Source organism: Argopecten irradians, unplaced genomic scaffold (assembly GCF_041381155.1).
Source record: "Argopecten irradians isolate NY unplaced genomic scaffold, Ai_NY scaffold_0420, whole genome shotgun sequence".
Taxonomy (NCBI): domain Eukaryota; kingdom Metazoa; phylum Mollusca; class Bivalvia; order Pectinida; family Pectinidae; genus Argopecten; species Argopecten irradians.
Genome location: NW_027187887.1, coordinates 51,497 through 58,094, shown reverse-complemented (window position 1 = coordinate 58,094; position 6,598 = coordinate 51,497). Strand labels below are relative to the sequence as shown.

The following is a 6,598-nucleotide window of genomic DNA, read 5'->3' as shown; positions in this document are numbered from 1 at the left end:
TTTTACTGGTGATATTCACTAAAATGGGAAGACGTATAAATTAAGTAAAATTAAGTAAAGCCTTGCTCATATTTCCATATAGATTTTTAAAAATACTTCATTTTTTCTTGGGGTAGAGTCTCATCTCATGAAATGGATATTAAATATAAACAAAAACTTACATAATGACAACCGTAGTATGTTAAGCATTGGTGGGAGATTCAGATACAGTTCAAAAGTATCAAAAGATAACTCTAATATTAGAGTACCAGTATTTAGTCTATTTACTAAAATGTCACCAGGTAATATAGGAATAATGAGGCATTTTATAGACCCTCTAGGCCTCTTGTATTTATAAAAAAGGATACAATGTTACTTTTGTTTTGTTGAATCATTTGGCAAAAAGTGTTGCTTATAACTTTAAAATAAGTATATTGAATTTGATGTAAGAACAGTTAAAGGTTATTGACATTTACTTTCCTTGTAGAATGAAAGTGCTAAAAGTAAATGTTGCGAATGGCAGTACAGTGGAAATTAAAGTTGATGACAGCACAGGAGACCTGAAATCCAATGCCATTGGTAAAGATTTTTGACCATACTTAATTAGGAGTTAATTACCAGTTCTTAAAGTATTAAAGGGACAATTCAGTCTAAGAGTACATTAGAATTCGCACATATATCGGAAACAAACCAGTTCTAATAGAAATTAGATTAGTTGGTTTTACTGTGATATGCCAGAAAAGCCCACTGTAGTGAAATGTATGTAAAATGTTCAAACTGGCTTACTGTGCGCTATTACACATAGTGGTCGGATGCCTAACCCCGGCTCTTGCCAGTGTAGTAAAGAAATGTTTGTCTAGATCTACTCAAATCGCTCCTACAGTAGTGTGTTTACCTTATTAGATGCATGTTCTTGTCTAAAAATAATTTCATCAATTCCTCAGTGGTTATGTATTGCATTTGTTTAACGTGCGTTACTTCGGCTCGGGTATAGGTACAGCATACATGTTGTACCTGCTTAATCGTATTGATCAACAATTTGGAATTTCAACGGTATCAATCAGAATACTTAACAATGTCGTGAAATTTGTCACTATTTTGTGTTATGTTTCATAAGGAATGTAGAACAATACATTTATGTCATATTTTGCTTCGTGGTTATGTAAAAGAATTAGCCTGAGTGAATTGTCCCTTTAAACAGCTTAATAATACCTATAAGTATTTTGATTTTAGTTCTAGATCCCCTCACTCGTCAAAATGTTGTTTGACACCACAAAATTTGTTTAATTAGAGTAATTAAAAAGACAACAATTTGAAGAAGTATATGGTTTTGTAGGTGTTTTTAAATGGTCACTTTTATTGATGTTTTCCCTGCATATGACGCCACAAAGAGTGCTATTATAAGAACTTTCCTACAGGAACATGAACAGGAAAATGAACCACCGAAGGAGACTGCAGAAGAAACAGAGCCTCTACAAGAAGAAAATGACTCTCAACAAACACAAGGTACATAAATAATAAAATGAATTCGGCATATGTTACTATAGGTGTTTTGATACAGGCTATTCATTGGAAATATAATTAGACATGCTGTAGAAAACTAGAAATGCATGACAACGCAATTGTGCAATAGATTACTTTTCATATGGTAGGTAGGTTTATATTTTTGATGACATTGATAACAGCGGCACACATCCAGTTTCAGTTTTTTCAGTAATATCAAATGTAGAGTATCCTTATATATGCACTTGGAATGGAAGAAGTTCTCAGTATGATCAGCTTTGAATTAAGTAATGACCATTTCCGTGTTTGATCAACAATATGTTCAAGCTTCCAAGAATTGAATGTCATTTTGTCTTCTTACTTTTTAGCCTCATGTCTAGCCTCCTCTTGCCAGTCTTGGAGCAAAGATGCTACTCTCTTGTTGATCGCGGAATATAAGAATCGAAAAGATTGTGTTGATAATGGGAAAATCACAAAAAAGCCATGTGGGGCAACATAAGTAAAATTTTACAAAGCAAAGGGTTTTCATATACAGTTGACCAAATATGTGGCCGCTGGAAATCCTTAACAAGAGCATATAAGGCAGTGAAAAATAACAATAACAAATCAGGGAGAGGCAGAAAGTCTTTTGAATTTGAGGAGGAGATGGATTATCTTTTAGGCAAAGATCCATGCATAGAGCCACAGGTTCTTCTTTCGAGCAGAGATAATGAAACAACAAATGAGGAGACAAGAAAAAAAGAAGTCTGAGAGACATCAAGAAAAAATTGAAGTCCTGAAGTCCCTTGTCAGTGCTCTAACTGGACAAAATCAACCATCACACTCAACTCATGATCAGGATACAGATTCATCAGATGACTAGTACAGTGTTTTACAGATGTGCCATATAGTACCCAGTAATCAAAATTGTTGACTAAAGCATATATTTTATTTATATGGTTTAAGTAAGTATTTAAGTTATTTTATCTTTGAATCTTTGTTTAATTACTCTTTGATTTTATTTCGAGTCCAAGAGGCATAAAGGAAAATTTACCGGTCAAGTCCTGAAGTCCCTTGACAGTGTCCTAACTCGACAAAATCAACCATCACACTCACCTCAGGATACAAGATGACTAGTAGTGTTTTACAAATGTTCCATATAGTACTAGTGCCAGTAATCAAAATTGTTGACTTGTGCATATACTTTATTTTTATGGTTTAAGTAAGCCTTAATGTGCCAGGTTATTTTTATCTTTGGAAGTCCCTTTTCAGTGCCCTAACTAGGCAGAATTGTCTTTACTCTGTGATTTTATTTGAGTTTTTATTACGTTTCTGTTGATCTTTATTTTTGATTGTGATAATTAAAGTTAATTCAAAATGTTTTTTGGATTGCTTCTATTGTTAATCACCGCAGATAGGCTGTAGATTTGCATCGTATTTGTCTGCAGCTGTCTGTCCATTCATCTTACCAATCTTGTCAGGGTTCAACTTCTACTGTAAACCAACTCTCTTTCTTTTAAACTACTCAATTTCGCAATTACAATTTAAAACTGACCGGGAAATTCACATCAAATTTAATAGATATAGATATCAATTTGCATACTTCACAAATGATATTTGAATTAAACATGAAAGAAAGTTGGTTTATTGTATCTTCTTCACTACAAGGCTTTGGAATTTCATATATATATATGGTATGTGTTCCAAGTTCAGGTCACTGTGACCTTTCTTCGACCTTTAACCTCAATTTTAAAGAGGAGTCATGAGATATCGTGTGAACTTAAATTTTCGATTTAGCTTATTTCTTTAAGAATATTAGAAAATGAAAGATCAATATATAGATGTTCTGGTCATTTGCAATGATGGCAAAGTGCGACTGCTTCACATTAATTAAGAAACAAAGCATTGGAATTGAAAATGCACTTTTATTTGATACAAAATGATATTTCAAGTTAGATTATTGGCAATAAAGTTCCTTTTGGCAATACCCTCCAAATCATTCTCTGCAAATCCTTGATAAGGATTGAGGACTGGTTGATTATCATTTTCTTCATGATTTTCGAGAAAGTCACTAACTTCATCCTTCTGAAGGATGCAAATGTTGTGTAATATGCAACATGCCATAACGACCTCACAAGATGTTGTTATATCATGAGTGTGGAGATTATGTAGTCGACGAAACCGCCCTTTGAGCAGTCCGAAAGCACGTTCAATGACAACTCGGTTAGCAGAGTGATAATAATTGTATCGTTGCTCCTTTTCACCAAGATGGCCATTGTTTCGGTAAGGTGTTAAAAGCCATCTTCTGATTGGGTAAGCTCCATCAGCCAGTATACAGTACGTCATATTACATAGGTGTAAACCATTTCCCCATAGATCAGACCTCTGTAAATCACGAGCATCGTGAACTTTTCCTGGAAAACCCATGAAAACATGACTAAACCTCATGTCGTGCAAACACACAGCTTGAAGTTGAATGGAGTAGAAGTGTTTTCTGTTATAATATGATTGAGGATGATCTTTTGGTTTGCTGATTCTAATGTGTGTTCCATCCAAGGCTCCGATAACTCCTGGGAAACCATTCCGGGCTGCAAATTATTCTGCCTCCTCAGCCATATCATTCTGATCAGGCCACTTTATAAATCTCTTAAGTCTATTCACAACAATATTAATGATGCGTGTTCGACTTTCAATGACAGTTGCCTCGCCAACACCAAACCGATCTGATATTTTCTGAATAGTATCTGTTCCTGAAAGGTACCACAAGGTGATTAAAACTTGAAATGTCAGTTATTTTATGTTCACCAGTGTGATTTGATTGCCAATCCGGACATTCCGAAATAAACTCTACCAATATGCTAAAGGTGTCCCGCGACATCCTAAACATTCTGCGAAATATTTCGTCAGAGTATTCTGGTACCACTTCTTCTACATAGCCTTGTATTTTTGCTCTATCATCAGTTTGCCTGTCAATGATAAAAACAAATATCAGATTAGAAGGAATATAGAAAGCATTTTAAGAGCACAAGAAAGGATCTACAAGTAGATCTGATTCATACCTACAGTACGTGGACAAAGGTACTTGGGACACCATATTTGTTTTACTATAGACTACTATTTCATGATTTTTTTTTTTTTTTTTTTTTTTTTACTTTTTTTTGCTTTGAATTTGTATTATCTTATCTATTGAATGGTTTTAACCAAATCCTTTGGCACACTTATAGAAACTTATCTACACGTTCAGCTCATATATTAGGTGTCCAAGTACTTTTGTCCGCGTACTGTACGTAAATTTGTATATTCATAATATTGTAAACATTCGATTTTGACTTTTCTTACAAAAATTCTACCACATATTTTAATAAGAAATGCTAATTATAACATTACATAAATACATACATCTCAGTAACAATGTGAGCCAGTAAAATTTCATCGTCCTCATCGTCATTGTCCATAATTTCATCGACTATGGCTACAGTCAAAGCAGTTTTTCGTAAAACACTGGCAGCAGCCAGCTTTATTATGTTATTATTTACTTCCTGTTCTGCGCAGTGCATTTTCACTCGGTTGAACTCGCTTTGTGCAGAACATGTTCTGTACTCTACAAACTACCCAACCGAGCGCACGCCAGGAGAATCAAAATCAATACGTTGATCTTTGCTTTTGTTGGCGGCATCTCTAATACTTCAAATCAAATGTGTGATATCTGTTCTGTTCAGAGACGTAGAATCATGGGATGCTACAATGTTTTCCAATGCTTCAAAGTTAAAAAGTCCATTTGACATGTGTACAGAACACCTAGCACCACTTGATAATAAAATGCCTTTTCGTAAAAACAAATTGTACTTTGTGCCGCGTGGTACTACAACTAAATGGGAGTGAGAGTCTTGACAAACAACACACTTAGTGTGACTTCCACCTGTTGAGGGTATTGGCAACGTTATGTTTCTTGGAGAATGTTTGATAGTCGATGTCTATGATGTTGTTGACGGCACCTACCACAAATCACGTCGCCATCTTGTGTTTGGATTAGAAATGTTTTCAACAAGTACTTCTTCAATACACACTTAGTGTGACTTCCACCTGTTGAGGGTATTGGCAACGTTATGTTTCTTGGAGAATGTTTGATAGTCGATGTCTATGATGTTGTTGACGGCACCTACCACAAATCACGTCGCCATCTTCTGTTTGGATTAGAAATGTTTTCAACAAGTACTTCTTCAATGACTTATTTCCACAGACAAGCCGCCGCTCTGTTGGTTTTGTACGTTTAGAACAAACCACACAAGGGTATGCCCTTGGTCCCATTCTGAAATACATACAAGTAAAAATATATTCGACTTCAGATAAACGTGAGCGACATTTGATTTATATAATTTTACTTAACTGATTAATTATGCTATTTTGATACAACAAAGCGATTAAACATTTTACATTAATTATGTTATATGAAATCAAGGCTCAACAAGGAAGCTAAATGACAGCAATCAGGGTTTATATTTTAATCTTCACGGAACATGTGTAATACAAGAAACAAACAGTTTATAGAAAATAAACAGGATTGTAAATAAATCAACGATGTGGTCACTAGTCAATCAGCAACAGAATTATCAATGGGAAGGGATCAATCGCATAACAAAAATCACGTTATACACTATAGTATAAGTAAAGTAATATAAAACTATCTTAAGACACACCGATAAACGCATTTGATAATATTAGCTTTCATTATATGTGATAAAATGTCTGAGAAAAGAAAGCAAGTTGAAAACCATCTTGATTTAATCCAGATAATCGCAAGATCAACGTATACGAAGCTTACAAATTGATTGTAAATGTTTTTGGTCTTCAGTATATTTTATGACTATGATACTACATTTTCATAATTATGGTATTACCCCACACGTGGCTGCGGTGGCCGAATAGTTAAAAGGTTTTTACCATGTAGGCGGGCACTCCAGCATTTCTAATATGACCCTGGATATTGGATAGAACTAATCAAAACAATCAGAACCTTTTTACCATATATATATAAGGCCTAGAATCCTGCTGTTAAAGTGGGCTCCTTTTAACAATGTGTACGTTTAATTAACGGAAATAAAATGACAAAATAATTTCGGAAGGTGATAATGCTATT

At 34.4% G+C, this 6,598-nt stretch overlaps 2 pseudogenes; both read right to left on the bottom strand.

The window, feature by feature from the left end:
- Nucleotides 1-3,408: 3,408 nt before the first annotated feature.
- Nucleotides 3,409-5,018, bottom strand: LOC138312676 (putative nuclease HARBI1; annotated as a pseudogene).
- A 51-nt stretch (nt 5,019-5,069) lies between these two features.
- Nucleotides 5,070-5,769, bottom strand: LOC138312675 (uncharacterized; annotated as a pseudogene).
- Nucleotides 5,770-6,598: the final 829 nt, after the last annotated feature.